We start from the raw sequence: 22,354 nt of genomic DNA on the forward strand, positions 1-22,354 counted from the left end.
AAAAACTGCTGCGCTGCCCCCTGGCGGTATTTTTCATACCGCCAAGGGGGTTAATATCATAAATGTCTGCATCAAGCCAGAGAGGCCTAAAATAATGAATTTAAATGTAATGAATTCCTTGAAATGCTTGTTAGTTGCACTTATCTCCTTAAAGTGTACCTGAGACGAAACTTTAGCCTGTATTTATACTTACCTGGGTCTTCCTCCTGCCCCATGAGATCCATGAAGTCCCTCGCTGTCCTCCTCAGCTCCTCCATTCTGCTGCTATCTTGCCCAATAATCCAGCCAGTCACAGCCAGTCATTCCCCATCAGTGCATGCGCAGCTCAGCTGCTTGCCCCCTTCGCACTTCCATGCCTGGGAGCTTTCTGCGCAGACGCAGAATGCTCCCAGCAGCAGGAGTGCGACGGGAGGCGTGCACGCAGCTGAGCCGCATATGTGGTGATGAGCTTACCGGGCCAGATAGCAGCAGAAGAGAGGGACCAAGAGGGACAGCGAGGGACTCCAAAGACCTCATGGGGCAGGAGGAAGTCCCAGTCAAGTTATCCTAGACCTGTTCTTGTCTAAATGAAAATTCCTTTCCTTCCTTCATATAAAAGCGGAATGATATAGCGCGAAATATATTAGCATGATATACTGAATGACTATGAATGAGATTTTATGTAAATTAAATGGTACAATGAACCCACCCTAAGTTGAATAAAAGTTTTACTGTGCCACAAAGGTCCAATTCTTGACAATTTCTAGAAGAAGGGGTAACGTAACCCCTTCAGGTACTTGACAATTTTGACATTTCAACTGCATTGCTATTGATACAGTAATAACTTTTCAGGACAATTTAGGCTTTCTCTAAGTAAAAACTTTTGTCACCAAACATTATATTATTTTATAGGCATTTTACAGAAAAAAATAGAATTGCAGAAAATACATATTTGGACAGGTGCCACCCACTGCAAAACACAACTGAAAATATGTTATTTGGCTCTTTTCAACTAAGATGATGCAACATATGCATCATTTCATTACAATTTGGCCATGAAGCAGACCATTATCCCAAGCCTTCACGCCTGTAGTGATCAGATCGGATCGTTGGGGTAACAGTTCATGGGCCCTGATGCTGAACAGATGCATTGCTGGGCCATGGAAGAAATGTTGCCCTCGCATCCGATCGCTATGGGTGGCAGAATTTAAAGATGTATGTGCATTGCAAGGCTAGGTACAAGTGACAAAAATGATAAGTAGGCTAGGTAGGGGTTAATACCTCACTGCAGGAAAATAACACTTTTCATTTTTTTTATCCTCACATTGAAGCATATTCACTAACCAACGGTAAAATTGGCATGCACAGGCAGTGCATGGCATTTTAACCACTTTGCACAATTGGCATAACCCACCCACATTGCTTAGTTAATGCCCTTACAGATGTAACTAAGATATTTGTGTAGCGCACATTGCACTAGCAACATGGATGATACCTAAGTAACAATATATTGTTTAACCACCATACTGGTCATAGTACGTCATTAAAGGGAACCTGAAGTGCGTAAAATCATTTTAAATAAATGCATGATGTAGCTGCAAATGAATAGTACATACTTATCCCACAGTCAGTTCCTCTCAGAAGCTCCCCATTTTATTCTTACAGTGAGCCCTTCCAGTTCTGACAATATTTTGTCAGAAATGAAATATACCAGTTGCTGTCAGTTATATATCAGCAGTTGTCAGTTACAACTGAATGTGCAAGGTAATGTCCATGTTTTCCTATAGTTTAAGTGGGCGATATTACAGTTTAACAGTGTGCTGACCTGGAAGCTGTTATGGGGTAATGGCCATTTTCAATATAGAGGACGGTGAATTCCATTGATCAGTGGACCAACAGGATGCAGCAGAGGAGAAAGAGAGGGGACTACACAGGAGGTAAGTATGACATGTGTATGTATATTTTGATTTTTAATTTTCAATTCAGGTTCTCTTTAAGGTAAGCATTCCTTGCATTCCTTACCTTTTACCTTTTTTTATTGTTTTTAATTATTACTTTTGGGGCGATTTCCTCCAGCCAGTATATATCTTACTATGACTGTTCCTCCCCCTCATCCAAAGCATTTCTGTATTCAGCAGGGAGAACTATGGCAGCTTTTGAAGACCACATGCTGTGAATACTGTGATTGGCATCCCCTACTCTTCTCTCCATCCCAAATAGGCTGACTCACAAGTACAGGCGCAATCAGAAAACCTCTCAGGCCACACCCACAAGACCTTTATATGGAAGATCTCCCACCCTCCTTAGATGCCATATCCAATTGGCCCTAGTTAAAACCAAAAACTGCTAAGCATATTTGCAGGAAGGGTTGTGGCTAAATACAAAAAAATTGATCTTTTTTTTGCTTGGTTTTAACACATTGGGGCCTGATTCACAAAGCGGTGCAAAGTGTTTGCACGCGAGTGAAAAGCCCTTTATCACGCCTAAACTCACTTTAGGCATGATAAGAAGAAACTCGCGCGACGCGATTGCGCGCGCAGCGCCCATTGAACCCTATGGGACTTTGCGCGCGCGCGTGCGCGTTTGGACGCGCAAAACTTTGCGCGCGGGAGCTTCGCGCGAAGAGCAGCAAAAATCGGTGATAACTCAGCGGTGCAAAGGTTATCATGCCTAAAGTCTTTTAGGCGTGATAACTGAGTTATCACCGCTTTGTGAATCGAGCCCATTGCATGGTACTCCATTGCAATTTCTGCTGCTGTGTTGACAATGCAGATTATATACCTGCACTTACCAACACTACCACCACCTACACTACTAAGGGCTTGATTCACAAAAGGGTGCTAACCAATAGCACGGCCGTTTTCGCGCGAATTTTCGCATTGCGCGCGATCACGTATTTTTGCGCGAAACGATAACGTTTTCGCGCGCAAACGCGAATTTTACCGCAAAATCGATATCGTTTTCGCGCGAAAATTTGCGTTTGCGCGCAAAACCGTTATCGTTTAGCGCGAAAATTCACGATCGCGCGCAATGCGAAAATTCGCGCGAAAACGACCGTGCTAACAGTTAGCACTCTTTTGTGAATCAAGCCCTAAATGTTGATAGGTTGTGTTCTCTTTAGCCAATGGAGGTTATATGTTTCAGAACTGCATTTATTAATATTCTTAGCATTCCGGGGGCTTAAAAATAGTGTTTGCTAAATTATATTGTAGCTAAATAGACCAGGAAAACAGCATGGCTGGATCTTTATTGTATCCTGATATCTATTTGTAGCTAGATAGATCTTTACATAGTAGGCAATATACATCCTAATATTTCATCTGTTAACAGACTAAAGAGAGAGGAATGAGAAAATAAGATAGATAGATAGATAGATAGATAGATAGATAGATAGATAGATAGATAGATAACATTTTAGTTTAAATTTACCCATGCCTTCAGGCAGTAGAATATGCCTATCCATTAGTCTTGTTAATATGGGCAGCTTTGATGGAAAAGGTACCCATTTATTGTACTCTAACTTAAGTTATATCTTGGCACATCACTGATGCAGATCAGTTTCTATTAGCAGAGGTTTGTCCTTCCCTGTAGTTACAGACAGAAGGTCATCACCATGTGGCTGTTAATCCCGGCTTTCAATTTTTCCTAGGCAATTAAACTTACCTTTAATTATACAGCATCCATAAAAGGAGCTTGCCACAGTGTAGATCTCTGCGCTCACCCTTTATTGGTAATGCAATATATCCTGCTTGTTCCGTTCACACATAGCTTTGATGAACAGTGACTACTGCACCATTCTACATTCCATTAATTGGTAAACAGTCAGCAAATGTCTTATAGCCTGAGCACATTTCACAGAATCCTTTTCCAAATGAAACAATGCAGCTTTAAATGGGCTGGCTGATTTAACTGCAAAAGGGAACAGCTGTGAATACTAAATATAAATTGATGGTATCATTTCAGCATCTGATATCATGCGGAGGCATTTAGCTGTTAACTGTCAAGTATTATGAATGATTTCCTAGGGAAAGTCTAATGGTTTAGAATGTGAATCAACCTCACTATGGAACCTGTGCTTTACTGCCTCATTAAAGTGTGCAGACTAATCATATTAACCATGCATGGGTGTTATAAAACACAAAAAACAAACATACTACATCATGAAGTTGCTGTATTATGTCACAATATTTTCTGCTCGATTAAACTTTTCATACAGGCTACATAAATTGTTTACTAATGGAAGGGACAGTAGCAGCTAGGGGAGGAGCACATTGTATGCAGGGTGGGTCCAGGGTAACTAATGGTTACATCATTCTATTTTAAATAGTGCTGCCCTCATCTCTACATTTTCTCTTTTGGAAGACCCATTGGTTCCCCCTGCTAATCCTGGTAACCAGTAGGATTTTGCTGTGGGGAACATTAACCAGCTGCAGGAGCTGATTGGCTGCCTCAGGAAGGAGCTCAGCTGTGAACTTCCAGAGGGTCCCAGGACTGGATTGGTGGTCTGTAGGAGGACATGAGAATGCTCTGGAAAATCCAGATGCTTCCCTCTACCAAGGTAGGTACAGTATCTGACTTTTTCTTTTTACAGACTCACAGGCTTGCTTTAAATGTGTTATTGCACCTTGTGCTTTTAATGACGGTTACAGACAGGGATTGTTGCAGCAAGATGGGAGTCTTCCGTGTTTGTGTGTGTGCTTGGGAGAGATGAAAAACAAATTTACAGTTCCTTGATGTGACACATCCAATGGAGACTCAGGACCTACCACCTTTATGCAGATATAAGAAAGGAACTTCAGACAAATCAATAGCGGAAAAGGATTAGAAACTTTGTCAGGATGTACTAATATTAATGCCCCTATCAGATTCTCCCACACTTCTCACCTTGATTACTGATGCCATCGATGGCAGAGCTAAGAGGAGGAAGTCACGGAGAAAAGAAATGACCCTAGGGGTCACTAGGGCAAGAAACTAGATGAAAATTCTGAAAAGGGGTGCAGACTGCAATATAAACCCCTTCTCCGGACTAAATAATCACCCTTTAGAAAGAATAAACCAAGAGGAATAGTCAAATGGTAGGCACCCTTTAGTGGAACTTTCAATTGCCAAATCCCAAGGCACAAGGACGCATTGTAAAGGTGACCATACCCTAGTCGATTTTTTTTTTCGATATCCAAATGATTTTATTACTTCATTGAATCTGCTAGAAATTGATGCTGCAAACAATACCCAATCGATAAGATTTTTGGGCAAAATTGATCAGCAGTAGGTCAGGAGTACATCGCTAATGGTGTTTGATTTCGGGATGACCAATGTTGCAGCAGAGCTGCTTTCAACCTGTCCGCTAATGCTTTCTCCCCTGTCTTCTCTCCACCAGCGGGTGCTCCTCTCCCAGCCCAGGCACCTGTATCAAATGACAAGCGATAAAGGCCAAACACTTGAGGTCTCTAGTGGTCACATAAGCTACGTGTCACAGTGCTCTTGTGTTTGGGCTCTATAACTTAGTCAAGGAACACACAGCTCCCTGGGAAAAAAGAGACAGGGACGAGTGTGTGGCAGTGGAGAGAAGGAATACGTCAGCAAAGAGGTGAGTGTAAACAATGCTGAAATCTATAAAAAAAAATGTGAGTACAGTGCTTGGAGAGTTATGGTCACAAAGATCCCTCTCTTATCAGATAATGATCTGAGAGGGGTCTAATACCTGATACACACCATGCAATTTCATGTCAGATAGATGTGTCAAATAGATAATTTAGGATCGGATCTGATTTCCAATCATTTTTCTGATCGATTTTATATAGCAGCGATCAGAAAATCGACCAGAGAAGCAGTTGGAAATCAGATCGAACCTGTCAGAAATTGACCCGTCTTACGGGAAATCGCATGGTGTGTACCACGCATAACCAGTGGTCAGCTTTCAGTTTCTAAAACCTATTCAGGGTATATTCCATATGTGGTCTTCATCAGTGTGGTGTAAACATCCTCACAGCAGACTTTCCCTCACTTTGATGGGTAGTACATTTCCTAAGTTGCATTCATGCAGTTAACACTGCTGACATAGCTGCTTAACAAGAATTTTACTGCTTTCCCTAGACAAAACGCGCAATAAGATAATCCCACAGAGCCTTTTGTTTTCAAATTACACGACAATCTTCTTGTTTACTTCCTGTGTAAATGTGCTGGATCACTACAATTGCAGAACAGACTTATTTAACGCTATTCTGCTGGGAATTTGATCAAAACCACACATGCAAAGTTTTCCTCAAACGATAGAAAACGAAAACTGGAGAAGAAAAAACACAATTAAAAAAACCTCTGGAACATTGTTTATTTTGATATGATGCTGTACATACATTGTTTTAACACACATATAACAGTTTATGATACCATGTTAAAACATTCCTGCTTTAAACGTGGAAACAAGTAATACGATTGATGATATAATATGGAGCATTGGAAAAATGAACATAGATGATTTTCTTCAATTACTGGACTAAACAAACCAGGGATCTAGAATACAAGGCCAATTTTCCAAATGATATCGCTTGCTGAAGCAAGTTACTTTTGTCATTAACAAACACAGTATGTAATACATTCATAGTGAATCATTGCCATTACGTCACACATTTATGCGGTTTACATTACCACACTGAAATATTTTGTGTCACAATTTATTCAAATACAGTAAACTTGCCACCAAGAGTTCACAAATAGCAGGGGACAGAAGATGGCTTGCAGCATACACTGTAGTCAGGGGTCAGGGAATTTGTGTAGGAAGGTGCTTTGCTAGACAAAAGGTCTTTTTTACTTGTTTTTAAAATATTTATGAAAACTAGCTCTTGAAATTTATCTTTTTTAATTACCATACTAAAATTAACATTTAACTTTGAATCAAAGGTAAGGATTATGTAGCTGAATACCCAAGCTCAAGTTGCACCTGACTGTGATCTGACAAACCAGGGTGGGTTAGCATTTTTCAGTCTGATGAAGTGGGAGCAGAAGATTTGGGTGCAGAGATTTGGGCACCGTGCATTTTGGCACACCTTAACAGAGTGTAATACCAAGTGATCTGTACGTTTTTCAAAGTTATACATGAAAGGACTTTACAAAAATCTTTAACGCCCATGTAGACACCAAATTACTGATGTGCAGACTCTTTTTGGTGATTGTTTTGGCTAACAGTTTTAGTAATGACTGATGTAAACTGCTCAGCTTCAGTCTTTTCTGTTTTATGGACAGGAGAGATGGTTGTCCATGTCAGTGGTTTAGTTATCTGGCATAATGATTTTTGCACAAGATGACCACAAATGATTTTATTCAGTAATGAAAATCTAGCATCTGTTTATAGCTTTCCAGATTTACTAACTTGGTAAATAGCAGGGTTAGTGATAGCAAGATGGGTTGGAGTTAGAGCTTAGAAAAAAAATTGTTTCGACTTAAATTATTAAAGGGTCCAGGGCCAGATAAGGCTTTAGGCGTTCGTTAGAGAAAGGTGCTTAGTATGGGGTTAAGATTAGTGTTTGCCACATGAGGGTGGAAAGGCTGCAGTATTAGGATAAGTGCAGGTGAGTATCAGGGACAATAATAAAGATTTACAATCAGAGATATACCTATGTAAAAATTATTACAACAATTTGCAAATGGTTCATTATATAATCTAGTACCAAAACAAAAGGCACACAAATCAAACCAATAGGAAACAAATGTCGTTGAGTAATTTAGCATCCAAAACTACTGCACCAAAATCATGTTGCCCGATTCCTGACAGTAATGGCCCATACTCACGAGGGACTTTTGTCGCCTCAACACGCGGCGCGCGCGTGTTGCGGCGACAGGTCGCCCGTGAGTATGGGCCGTCGCACACGCGCGCACCCCGAACTGTCGCCCGCCGCTCATGTCGCCATGCGATTGAAACTTTCAATCGCATGGCGACAGTCGCCGCTGCCCCCCCGCCGCAACTGTCGCTAGTCCGCGTGAGTACGCGGACTAGCGACAGCAACCTCCATGTAGGTACATGGAGCTTCCGGCGGGGGGAGGAGGAACGTCAGCGACAGCTTCCGCCTTGCCGCTGGTCCCTCTTCCGCGTGTGTACGCGGAGGGACCTGGCGAGAAGCTGTCGCCGGCCTGTCGCCCACACGCTCACGTGTGCTGGCGACAGGCCACATTTCTCGCCCGTGAGTATGGGCCATAAGGCCAACAGATCACAGCCAGGTGCATGCAGCAGATACGCTGGATTTACATTTCAAAGGGCCTGATTCACGTAGTAATGTTGTCAAGTGCAAGCAGCTCGGGGCATTTTTACTGGAACTACTAACATCAGCAGAGTGCGAAGCTTTGCTCAATCTGCAGTACATAAAGAACGCAAGCATTGCTATGGTAGTGGAACCCATGTGCCTTGGGTTGCGCTGCTTGCATAACATGCGCCTTGCTGGCGCTAGTATCAGTAAAAATGCCCTGCACATGACAATATTACCGGAGCCATGTGAATCAGGCCCAAAACACTCACAAAGATTAGAGGCTCTTAATTTACTGATTTTGGTGAAAACATATGGACAGACTCTATACAAAATGGGCCAGACCTACTTAGGGCTAGTTCACATAAATGGTTGAACCACAGTCACCAAACGGTGGCAGATAAATAGTGGCAGATCAGAGTGATGGTTACTAGATTTTTTTATTTTAACAAATCCAGGACAGCTTGGGCTACTAAACAGAAAAGGTTGCGGGCAATTGTATAACACTGCTAATTTAATAACCTTTCAGCTATTTCCACCACAGCCCATTGTAAGGGCTGTAATCATACCCCTTAACAGCAAACAAATTATATAAAAAAATGTTTTGTAAATCACTTATGATATTCTCATGGGGGATGTCTTAGAAAGCCATGACCAGTGGGAACCTGGAGGTATTAAAAATTATAACATCACTTAAGATAGGCAATAGTATAGGCAAAAGCAGAATATTGGTAACACTACCGATATTCTACTATCAATAACAGGTGATAGTAGAATATCTTTAAAATTACTGATCGGCGAAATTTCACGCCCATTTTTCCTCAAGGCGCTTTTAGCGCTTTTAAATGTACACTTCTTTGTAACAGTTTAAAGGTTATACAGAAAAAGAAGAGATGTTATAATAGAAAAATTCCTCCTCCTATTAACTGAGCCCATGCATATGCTTTCACCAGAAGTGTACATTAAAGCAACTTGCAGGTGGTTGGCTTATAATTCTACTCTGCCTCCTCTGATCACAAAATGAGGCCTTCTTTGTGTGTACCATTAAGAGAGTCAAAAGCAATTAGAAGGCCAAGGCCATTGCTCCTTTGCCCCCCCCCCCAACCCCCACTCTGTCGTACAGTTGGGCCTTCTCCCTGCTGCATAGTAACAGCCTGCAGCGAATGATGCGTCTGTAAGGCTGCAGCCCCAAACTATTACCTGAAGGTTCAAATCCCAATCCCTGCAGGGTACAGTCCTTGAATGTGCGTATAAGTAATAAGTTACTCAAACACATGACAAATTTGTGCTCCCCACATGTTCTGTCACAGGACAACCAGTCCGGTAAGTTCAATTTTTGCAGAATGCTATTGTTTCCCAGATAAGTTGGCACCAAAGTGTTTTCTATGTTAGGAATATACATGACTCAAAAGTGGGACTAGACTTGAGGGTGGTTGAACTATCTTCTCTGCACGCTTCTCTGCAGTGGGTAGTGAGGTTGGAGTAGCGAGAGTGAGGTAACTTATCAGCAGCTGGCAGAGAAATCTCTGCGTGCGCCCAACTTGGCACTGATATTACATATTCCACCCTCTAAACACTGAACTAACTAACAGTGCTTGTCTGCATAATTTCACTGGCAAAGCCTATGATACATTCCTTAAGAAATTGAATGGACAACAGCAAAAGGAAATCAAAACTAGGTAGGTGTGTAGTAGCTTACCAATATGAATTACACAGACATCTGTACCTCTGACTGACAGACCTTATGCTTCAAAGTGCTGGTTTTCAAAACAAATCATTTTTCTGATCGATTTTCCGATTGCATGTGTACAAAATAATTTGCAAAACCAATCGGAAACCTGATTGGACCTGACATAAATTATTGTTTGCCACCTGTGGATCTGATGGGAAATTGCATGTTGTGTACCAGGCATTAGCCTTACAGATGACCACTGGAAGATCCTGAATTTTCAAGACAGTGCAGTACAGTCCACAAGAGGTATGCACATGCTGGGGACCATAACTTTGAGACTGGAAATCTCTGGACAGATTCAAGAGATATGAGAGTAATTAGAATGATTACCTTGGTAATGGGATGGGGGGGTCTCAGGGGTGATCTTAAATTTGCATCAGTTCAACAGCCTATGTTGAACACTCTAAAAACATCAAATCCACTTATGTTAATACAGCTTGAGAAGAAAAAAAATTGAAAGACATTGGGAGTTGTTTTTCTCTTTAGAACCATCACTTGACCCCTCCCACATCCTCCCTCTCCTGCCAAGAGGTATTAAAGGGATCCAAGCCGCTTTTATTCTGCAGTTTGTCCTAGTTTCTGATAGCTGTAGGAACTGCCATCCCCCTTTCCATTCCTTTTGCCTGTATTGATCCTGGGGAAGGTGTGAATGTTATCAAGTGTGACTTCTCTAAACTTTTTGAAATACAGCGTCCTATCTCACAACCCTCACTGCTGATGAAAGCTTTTGTATGCTCATTGCTACTGTAGTCCTTATTTTCCAGTACTTTATGAGGATGGCAGGCCGTGGAAGTAGGACAATAGAAGCCTCTAATAATGTTTAAATGTAAAAAGAAGAGGTAGAATGGATTTTTTTAAGTAATGAAACACATTCTTAGCATACATTTTAATGTGCTATTGAGATGACCTGGGGGCAACAAATGCTGCTCAGTTCACTTTAAAGGACACCTGAGGCTAAAATAAACGAATGAAATAAACAATTGTATCTATCTTCCTTTTTTAAGATATTCCACAGTTTTATTTTATGTTTAAATCTACTTTTGAAGTTTTAACAGTTTTATTGTTTTTGCTCAATGACACACTCATTGAAGTAGGCCAGAGTTAAAATCTATGAACTATTGACCCTCTTTATCTTTTTCCTGCTCTCAGAAGTCATTTTCTGCTAGGAAAGTGTTTTATAGTTGGAATTTCTTATCAGTGAGGGTCACACTGTAGTTACTTCCTGTGTGAGTCAGGACTGAGTCAGCCACTTACATACCTGATATTTAACTCTTTCAGGCAGAGAAAGAAAAAAAAACCAGAGCATAGTTATTTGTGTGCTAGGCACTGTACATACCCATGTCTATCTCATCATGTCACTGCTGAATATATGCAAATTAACCATTTGAGCTCACTCCAACCTGAATCATCGCAAATTCTTTCTGTTTTAAGAAAGCATACTTATGTTTTTCATAACATTTTAGTAAGGGGGCTTTTACGACCATTGTAGCCCCTTACACACTCCAGTGAGTTCTGGGTCACCATGAGCTTGCTGGTTAGTCTGTACCTCATCATGTCACATCATCACCTCAGGTATCCTTAAATTGTTTGTGGTCAGCACTGCAGCTATACTTCTGCTGTTCCACTCAACTCAGTGCATAATATAGATCCTCCACACACTCTCCCAAGTGTAAAAGCTGCATGTTCATCTGCTCTGCCTGAAATAAGAAACCTTTTCTCTCCCCTATTATTTTCTTTTTGAACCCTTGTATAAAGACGACTAACAGAGTGTGAGAAGAGTAAGCAGTTTATTGCACACAGAGCAGGAAGGCACTAGGCAGGAAATTATAATAAGGCTCTTTTGAGCGATTGCTGCAGTGCTGACCACAAAGAGGCTACCTCAGTTCTGCAGCAGAGAGGAGATGAGCGGGGTCAGCTCTCAGTGCAGAGAGAAAGACTAGATGCTGCCCTCTCCCAGCTCCTGCTTATCTCCTGTGAGTGGTGGTAGTAAGGGGAGGGGTCTGGATGGCCCATAGCCAACACTGGCATTGACTCTTTTATTGAGCACAGCAGAACAAATAGATAAGTAAATTTGAGTTTAGAGGTCCAGCTATCCTTGACATGCCAGATAACAAGGCAGGTCACAATCAGTACCATAACATTATATAAACATAACAGGAATATCTCACATCTGTTTAAAGTAGCAAACTTCAGCATACAACTGCTATGGTTAAAACTGGTTAAACATTGCACACATCACTAGTACTGGTCACATCACAATTCTGTTTAGATACCAACATCACATTCTGCTTTTTGTGATATAAAAATAATGTAGAAATGTTACATTTATTCATATTTGAAAAGTTTACATACTGAGCGACGTGAATTCAGATGCACATAGAAAGTTATCTCCAAAACAACATAATATTTAACAATTGATTTTGCCTGTAGAAAAGTTTATTGCTTTAACCCTGCTGCTTACGTGTTGTAACGCCTTAGCACTTAAAGGCAATTCCAATAAACCAGAGCTGATGGTGCTGACCAAGCATGTCAAGTATAGTGTGTGAATAGCAACCACCTTGCTATACTCTCCTCTCCAATCATAAAGACCTGCTCTTAACAAGACTAAAAGCACCCATTAACCTCCGCCTAGCTGTGTCTAGAGGCAAGAGATATGGCCAATGATGCTGGACACCTGATAGAGGCAACAGGATGCGCAGATCAACATCGGGGAATGCAAAGACTACACATTATATACCAGTAGCACAAACGCAAAAAGCTTTATTAACTCCCTGCACTCACCATACCCTACTGATCTGCTCTATGTGAAGTAATGGAGCTGGCAGTACTGTCAAACTTACATTAATAGTGAATGTAGCACAATAATATGCAGCTGTATTCCGTTGTACTTTGTTCACATGAGCTGCAATTGTAACAGAAAAAAAGGGTTCAGAGTACAACCACTGATCTTCAAAACACACAGCTGTAGGGACAAAAGCTAGAGTCTGAAAATCAACCTACATGGAGGGAAAGAGGCCTCATTATACCAAACTGATTTCTCGTGCTAAATATAATCAGTTCCAAGCATTAGAAAACTAAATGACATAGGTTATTTTAATCTCAAACTAAGTCATTTCAGTTGGAAATGGAGGCTGCCTAACATCAGATCCTGTAACATTAGGGGATTTCTGGCAGACATGACTTCATGTATAATGCAGCGGGCCTGTCCAGGGACTGCAAAGGAAGATGTTCAGAAGCTAGAACTGGTACAATCACATGCCTGGGCATTTTTTCCAGTGTCACCTGGTTGAGGAGCATAGTCATTTCTAGGTACTGCAAATTAAAATCACCCATATAGTTTAGCTGAAAATTATGAACTACATCATCTGGTATATTTTTAGATACAAAATGCTCTCTGAATGTACAAAAAAAAGTAAACACTAGACACACGTCACTGCTCATCAGGTGTGAATCCCTGAGGATTGGAGACAGTTGCAAATGATTCCAGCTTACGTTCTGATTTGATGTAAATTGTATGCAGCTGGGAAGTAGATAAATGAAATGCAGTTCCTGTTGATTTATATTGGCTAAATTCTAAAGTCTGGTCCCCTACTTCACCTTTATTATGATTGCACAATGACTGGCCAATTTTACCATTCCAAATAGAATGAAAGTCAACAGATATTTGAATATTGTGAGCAGGTAAATTCTCATAATGCATGAAGGTGATAAAATCAGAAAATGATTGGCCAATCAAAGTTGAAGGTGTGTACCAGGTTTAAAGGTGCATATACACTTCCAATATGATTGGCCAATCACTGACCAATTTTATCACCTCCAGGTGGTATGAGGGTCAAAAGAGTTTAAATGCTATTAACATGTTGTGTAGTTAAGCTCTCCTACCACATGGAATGATAAAATCGGCCAATATTTGGGCAATCAGAATTGAATGTGTGTACCAGGCTTAAACTGCATACAATTTGCATTAGATTTGGACGCAAGCATCTCATTGAAAATCCCAACTGGGGAGTGAAGCAGAGCAGAACTGTGAAAAGTAGGGGTGATCTTCAATTATGACTTTCCATGCAAATTTCCATTGATTTGACACTGAACTAACTAAGCCAGAAACTGATTATTCAGACATGAACTGGTTAATGGACAAACAGCTACTGGGTTTCACTTGCTAAGTTTTTAAGTTGGTGTAAACTTGCAATGATGGGCAACTCTAAAATCCTAGTGTTCTTGAAAACAGGGAATAAATGTAGTTAGGGAGTCAATGTCAAGAGAAAAAGAAACTCCATTTGAGTTTTTTTTTTTTTTTTTTAAAAACCTTACCCTATTAAACTTGACATGATAAAGGGACAAATGTTTGTTGAAAAGAAGTTAAATGTAAAGAGTCTGTGTAGTGCAAAGGATCATTTTCAATGTTCTGCAATGGGAAAGGGAACTGTGGTTTGGTAAGCAATCTAAAAATGTTGTTACAAAAATCCTTTTTTATTTTACTGTAAGCCTGATTTAATACACGGGGTGAAAAATTACATCCCTCTCCTGGGTCATATGAAAACATAGTGAGGGTTGCTGTCAAGCTATTAAATTAGCAGTCATAGGAGTGAAACCTTATGCATGCTTCCACTGGGTAAGTCAAAGTATAGTAAGACTCTTGTGTAAAAGAGTGAAAGGGTTACTTTAAAGTGAACCTGAAGTAAGGTAACTCACTTCAAGTTTTATACTTACCTAAGAAGAGGGAAGTCTCAGAATGCTGTAGAGCTTTCCTGCTTCTCTGTCTGGCTTGTCGTTCCTGTGCCTTGCCCAGATAAACTTTGGCGAGTAGCACTTTGTGTCCCCGAGTACTTTAGAAGAAGAGAGCGTCCATGCTGCACAAGCATTAGCCTGGGCTCATGAGTGCACAGTACAGATGCACTCATCTTTGGAACTACTCCTGAGTACTTCTGAATGCTTTCCAAAGACTACCAAAGCATTAGCAGATTGAGGAAGTTTAACCAGGCAAGTATCAAATCTGAGGTGAGTTTTCTCACTTCAGGCTAGTTTTAAGCTTCAGAGATCTAATTGACAATACTAGAGGAAAAACACACAGTATTGTGCCTGATAAGCTTTGCACAGTTCTTCTAAAAACAGAAGAGCTGCCATTCTCAAGAACATTTCTTAGTAGAAAACATTTCTAGCAGGAGAATGAATGAATACATACACTTATCTTGTCAATCATATAGCCTTTCTGCTGAACCCGTGTATGGCGGTGCTCTCTATGGCTTTGTTCAGAAAGGCTTTCCCTAAAAATCCAACCTAAAATGGCTGCTCTGAAACCAGCCCCAGACTATTATGAGTGCATTTACTGTCTATGCTGTATTGATAAAAACAGCGCTTGACTCTTTTCTTCAGTACATTTTCCTCAGTTTGTATAACATAATGGCCCATATGCTTTATCTACAACTTATCTCTGGCTTTGTAAGGAAAGTATAACATGAGGGAGCTATGGATGGTTCCACCTACAAATGTAAGGCTGGGTTCCGAAGATCTTTGCCTTGATACTGCTGTGCATGGCTTAGGGTCTATCCTTGGGTATCATGTAAAAGGTCTGGTGGGGGCATTTTCTTTCCAAGTGGGTAATTTAATGGAGCACTCAGAAAGAACAGCACATTAAATGATGCTTAGTGTTCCAGTCTACGGACTAGATCTTTTTTTATTTTCCTTTGACCTAGAGTCCGGGGCCACAGGGGTCTATTTTCTTTATCATCACTGGAAGGAACAAAGCATTCCTTCTTCCACTATGGCCACTCAAGTTCAGCCTCCTCCTTATAGTAAAAATACCAACCAGTTTCTACAACCTGTCCATGCCCAGAGTATAGGATAAGCTAGGAGGTCAACAAGTAAATATCATAAGCACATCACACACAGCTGTTTTTCAGATGCAAAACATAAGAGCAAACCACCAGTCAAATGATGTACAGTTCCAAGAATGTTCCAGCCAATGCATTTATATTACAGAAAATAATTTGTCATCAAGTTTTTTTCTGTACATTGCTATTAATAATGTGAAACGTGATTGGCTGCTATAAGCAAGGCCCAGAACAGAAGTGCAAAATTGATCGCTAAGTGCTGTAACCCACCACAGTCATCACTCCTAATCAGGCAATATCGCAAGAGGCACAGGAACCAAGACGTCACGCACAAACCCCTCACTGGCCCATATGCAATTCACTTTTTCTCCTGAGTTTTTTCCTAGGTGATATTTTCACAACTTGTCAGTTCAATGCCTTTTAAACCACCAATGATCAAGAAAATTCTCAAAATAATTTTGACAGCATTTTTTTCACCTACTTTTTGTACTTTTTCAATTGCAAAGGGCTGTAAAATTATTTCTCCAAAGAGAAAACTTAGCAGGAAAAAGTTAATTGCTTATGGTCCAGTATCCTTAAAGAGTAAACAAGGTTGCTTCAACTACCAGTTGCTACATTATTCTGTTCTAGAAGATATTCCATCATTGCTACACAGTAAATTCTTTAAGCCTGACACACACATCCAATTTTGGATTGCTCAGTCATTGGCCAATTTTACTACTTCCATGTAGTGTAAGGGCTTATCTGTTCATCATATTTCAAATCTGTTGGCCCTCATACTACATAGGGGTGGCAAAACTGGCCAGCCATTGGCAAATTAAAATTGTATGTGTGTATGCACCCTTAAGCCCCATACACACTTGAGATTAATTTTGCCTGGCAGGGATGGTGACATGATCCATCAAGCAACATTTTGTAGATGAGGCTGTACTGACACATCACTAGCCTGCAGGTTAGAGACAGGTTCTATCAATATGGAGGGCATCAGACAGCTGATGTGCAGCACGCAACGGAATGGGTGGAGTGCAGAAAAGAATAATGCATTCAGGCAATGTTAAGGCAAGATGAAATGGTATGCTAGATCTCTCCACTGCATTTTGGGGCTGGGCTGTTGCACTCACATTACATTCATGGCAGAAGCAGTCTTTAGAGGCTGCCTTGGCCACATTACATCTAGTGTGTGTATGGACCTTTACAGTTCAAGAGAAAAAGAAGTTTGGCACTGTACCTTTCTGCAACAGAGTTGGTGGCAGCAGTACGCACATGGGTGTGGGGAAACCTTGTGCTAGACCTTTACTCTGTATGGGCGATGAAACATCTGCTACAACATAAAGCATGTCCAGCTGATGGACAGCTATGTGATTAGGTATATCATGACCTAATTGAAGGAGTACCTTCATACACACTGCGTACCTATACACTGTGTACCACTGTGTGTCAGTTGCTGGAATCTCTTCTATTCATCCCAAAATTAAAAATGAGTTACAGGTATACTGAACAGCATACACTGTGTGGCCACTGCAAAGCTTGTAAGTCTTACATATGCATGGCCTCCCTTACTGCACTTTCCACATTATTAATGATCTTTACACTGCCTTATAAAATATGCATGACCGAATACCATAAGTGATGCTTTTGTCTTTCTGTTTCAGATAAATAATTAAAAAAAGAGGTTTTGTGTTTATGGCCAAATCTGCAGAAAATGATGATCCCAAAGAAGTGTTCGTGAAATTTGTGTTGTGTATTACTGCAATGGAACAAATGTACATAGCTGTGATTATCCAATGGAGGACACAGGACATATATTAAAGCCTTTGGTACATTACACTTAGAACCGAAGATCCACAATACATTGGCAGTAAAAAAATATATCACTTAAAAAAACACAATGAAAAAAAATAAAGCTTACAGCATAATCAGAGATAAGACAGGGTACGCTGACAATTCTGAGCTGACAGCCGATACAAATGGAGTTATAGTTTTACATTTCCTCATTCCAATCACTACATCACTTAGCAGCTCTGAAACAGGTTACAGTTTTCTACTTACGGGATACCAATGACCAACAAAATATTTTTGCATCTAGATTTTGTCTTTTTCCTTCTAAGAAATATTGCACTGAATCTGGGTATGTTTCAGACTTCAACAGAATTTCCTCAACATAATGCACTTGTGTAGGACAGAAAACTAAAAACACACTTTTATAAAAATAGAAATGAATAAAATATTCCTAAGAGACCGAGTCTTCCACTGGATGACATATATACTGCAGTATCTCTTGATATGGAGTCTTTTCATGTTTTGTTCACTCCATTCTCCTGTGTAGAGAGAGAGCTGTCATTTGAGGCTTCTTTCACCACAAGGTCTTGGTAGTGGAGTTACAAATTCCTTCAATTCCCAGCTCCTGGAAAATGACTAAGGCAAAACAAACTTGCATTATGATGCAGGCCTTTGGAAATCTTCTTTAGCTGAAAAAAAAAAATAAAACCCATTAAAAAATGCAGTGTGCAAGAGAAAGTTTCAATATATTGTATATACTCGAGTAAAAGTCTAGAAATGTAGGTCTGATTCACTTCATAAAAGTACAAGGGTCGACTTATACACGAATCACGGGCAAACCTGAGCACACTGAGTAATGTGTGTACTAATAGTGACATTCCCATTTGCAGCAATTTACCCTGTGGTAAGTGATACTTTGAGGAAAGGAAAAGAAAACTCGGGTCTGAAAGTCCTGGCCACAACAATTAACAAGGAAAGAGGAAAGGGGGAAATACTGGGCTGCATAAACAAAAGTGAATAATTGCAGCACTTGAGAGCCTGGAGGAGGTATTGGCTGCACTTAAAGAGGAACTCCAGTGAAAATAATGTAATAAAAAAAGTGCTTCATTTTTACAATAATTATGTATAAATGATTTAGTTAGTGTTTGCCCATTGTAAAATCTTTTAAATCCCTGATTTACATTCTGACATTTATTACATGGTGACATTTTACTGTGTGCAGGTGATGTAGCTGCTGCATGCTTTTTTGGCAGTTGGAAACAGCTGTAAACAGCTATTTCCCACAATGCAGCAAAGTTCACAGACAGGAAACTGCCAAGAGTACGTACTCAGAGTTTCTTGTGGGAGGGGTTTCACCACAATATCAGCCATACAGCGCCCCCTGATGGTCTGTTTGTGAAAAGGAATAGATTTCTCATGTAAAGGGGGTATCAGCTACTGATTGGGATAAAGTTCAATTCTTGGTCGGAGGTTCTCTTTTAAGGGACAGGAGGAGCTAATTGCTGCAATACTATATGCAGTGCAGTCATTAACCCCTCCTGAGCCCCAAGTGCAGCCATTAACTTTGCTGGGTAGACTTATACTTGAGTCAATAAAAAAAATCCAGCTTAAGAGGGTTGAATATTGGAGTCGACTTACAGGATCTTCTCAAAAAATTTGCATATTGTGATAAAGTTCATTATTTTCTGTAATGTACTGATAAACATTAGACTTTCATATATTTTAGATTCAAATACACACAACTGAAGTAGTTCAAGCCTTTTATTGTTTTAATATTGATGATTTTGGCATACAGCTCATGAAAACCCAAAATTCCTATCTCAAAAAATTAGCATATTTCATCCGACCAATAAAAGAAAAGTGTTTTTAATTAAAAAAAAAAAAAAAAGTCAACCTTCAAATAATTATGTTCAGTTATGCACTCAATACTTGGTCGGGAATCCTTTTGCAGAAATGACTGCTTCAATGCGGCGTGGCATGGAGGCAATCAGCCTGTGGCACTGATCAGGTGTTATGGAGGCCCAGGATGCTTCGATAGCGGCCTTAAAGGGAAGGTTCAGGGAGGGGATTAAAAAAATAAAAATAAATTTCCACTTACCTGGGGCTTCCTCCAGCCCGTGGCAGGCAGGAGGTGCCCTCGCCGCCGCTCCGCAGGCTCCCGGTGGTCTCCGGTGCCCGACCCGACCTGGCCAGGCCGGCTGCCAGGTCGGGCTCTTCTGCGCTCCATTTCCTGGGACTTCTGCGTCCCACGCCGGCACGCTGACGTCATCGGACGTCCGCCGGGCTGTACTGCGCATGCGCAGTAGTTCTGCGCATGCGCAGTACAGACCAGCGGACGTCCGATGACGTCAGCGCGCCGGCGTGGGACGCAGAAGTCCCAGGAAATGGAGCGCAGAAGAGCCCAACCTGGCAGCCGGCCTGGCCAGGTCGGGTCGGGCACCGGAGACCACCGGGAGCCTGCGGAGCGGCGGCGAGGGCACCTCCTGCCTGCCACGGGCTGGAGGAAGCCCCAGGTAAGTGGAAATTTATTTTTATTTTTTTAATCCCCTCCCTGAACCTTCCCTTTAAGCTCATCCAGAGTGTTGGGTCTTGCGTCTCTCAACTTTCTCTTCACAATATCCCACAGATTCTCTATGGGGTTCAGGTCAGGAGAGTTGGCAGGCCAATTGAGCACAGTAATACCATGGTCAGTAAACCATTTACCAGTGGTTTTGACACTGTGAGCAGGAGCCAGGTCGTGCTGAAAAATGAAATCTTCATCTCCATAAAGCTTTTCAGCAGATGGAAGCATGAACCCACTTTTGAACCAGAAACAGAGGCAGAAGCGCCTGACCTCTGGGCTACAGAGAAGCAGCACTGGACTGTTGCTCAGTGGTCCAAAGTACTTTTTTCGGATGAAAGCAACTTTTACATGTCATTCGGAAATCAAGGTGCCAGAGTCTGGAGGAAGACTGGGGAGAGGGAAATGCCAAAATGCCTGAAGTCCAGTGTCAAGTACCCACAGTCAGTGATGGTCTGGGGTGCCATGTCAGCTGCTGGTGTTGGTCCACTGTGTTTTATCAATGGCAGGGTCAATGCAGCTAGCTATCAGGAGATTTTGGAGCACTTTATGCTTCCATCTGCTGAAAAGCTTTATGGAGATGAAGATTTCATTTTTCAGCACGACCTGGCACCTGCTCACAGTGCCAAAACCACTGGTAAATGGTTTACTGACCATGGTATTACTGTGCTCAATTGGCCTGCCAACTCTCCTGACCTGAACCCCATAGAGAATCTGTGGGATATTGTGAAGAGAAAGTTGAGAGACGCAAGACCCAACACTCTGGATGAACTTAAGGCTGCTATCGAAGCATCCTGGGCCTCCATAACACCTGAGCAGTGCCACAGGCTGATTGCCTCCATGCCACGCTGCATTGAAGCAGTCATTTCTGCAAAAGGACCAAGTATTGAGTGCATAACTGAACATAATTATTTGAAGGTTGACTTTTTTTTTTTTATTAAAAACACTTTTCTTTTATTGGTCGGATGAAATATGCTAATTTTTTGAGATAGGAATTTTGGGTTTTCATGAGCTGTATGCCAAAATCATCAATATTAAAACAATAAAAGGCTTGAACTACTTCAGTTGTGTGTAATGAATCTAAAATATATGAAAGTCTAATGTTTATCAGTACATTACAGAAAATAATGAACTTCATCACAATATGCTAATTTTTTGAGAAGATCCTGTATATATGAGGTCAACTTGTATTCTAGTATATACAGTAGTTTTTTAAATATTTTAAAATACTGAGCTAAATCTGTCAGCACTAACTATGTTGTCATCGCAATGGATTCCAAAAAATAGTCTCTTGCGGTAAAGTGCGTTGCGATGCACAGAACAAGGTTGCCATTCCAATGTAACATAGGTGCAGTGTGTAAGGTGGTCAGTAACACACAGTTTGGCTCATGTTATTAAAAGTGCGCCATTGTTGCTTTGCAATTACAACTTCCATCCTAATGCAGTTCAGCCTGGCAGATTGGTATGGCTGAGCGCTGGCCAAGGCATTGTCCTCCCCACTCACACCACTCACTATGTGATGCTCCACGTGCGCTGCTCAGTTGGTTCTTATCCCCTCCGTAAAGCAACAGAACACATTTTTAGCCTAGAATCCGGCGACACATCTGTACAGCCTCGGCCCTGCACTGTCACCCAAAGGAGCAAGTAACTATCCCTGCCAGGCAACATGCCTCGTATATGTGTAGGATGGTTTAGTGTAAAACAAAAACATGGCTTGTTGGCGTTCAGCAGCAACTCTTGTTGGTTTCAGCACTCTTTTTCCCTAAAATGCTAATGAGCTGCTATGGAGTAAGAAAAGCTTTTTTTTTCATATGTTAGTAATTTAAATTAAGGTACAAATCAAAAGACTTACATTCCATTTTCCAAACTAATAAAGTGAATGCAGGAGTCCTAAGGCCCATTTCTAAAAATGGACAGAGAAGGCAAATTGGTTAAGTCATCTCTTCTTTGCAGTTTCTGTACAATTTATAAAAATTTAAATTAAAATAGGGCTAGAGGAGTGAATTATTTTATGGAGTCTCATTAGATTTTATAAATAGGTCCATTGGCATTTAAAAGACATTAAAAAGCTAAAAATGCTTTGATTTTCAGCGCAGACAGCCCAGCACTAATGGATTTTACTGCAAATAACTTCTTTACTTCTAAATTTAAATCTGTTGTGACTTTTGTGAATTCCCAAGCCATAACATTAATTTTCCCTCTTTCCTACAACTTAAAGTGGATCCAAGATAAACTT

The 22,354-nt window shown here is 40.9% G+C and overlaps 1 protein-coding gene across 2 annotated transcripts in view; it reads right to left on the minus strand.

Annotated features, from left to right (window-relative positions):
* Nucleotides 1–9,335: 9,335 nt before the first annotated feature.
* LOC137546804 (potassium voltage-gated channel subfamily A member 3-like) overlaps nt 9,336–22,354 on the minus strand; it is a 122,851-nt gene continuing 109,832 nt past the window's right edge. Inside the window, exons 2-3 of one of the 2 annotated variants that reach the window (XM_068269672.1) lie at nt 21,971–22,021; nt 9,336–18,247 (exon numbers count right to left, since the gene is read on the minus strand). The gene's annotated coding sequence lies outside the window, so the exon portion shown is untranslated. The remainder of the gene's footprint in view (nt 18,248–21,970; nt 22,022–22,354) is intronic. The other variant, XM_068269671.1, reaches the window with a different exon arrangement.

This window comes from Hyperolius riggenbachi, chromosome 2, assembly GCF_040937935.1.
Source record: "Hyperolius riggenbachi isolate aHypRig1 chromosome 2, aHypRig1.pri, whole genome shotgun sequence".
Lineage (NCBI taxonomy): Eukaryota > Metazoa > Chordata > Amphibia > Anura > Hyperoliidae > Hyperolius > Hyperolius riggenbachi.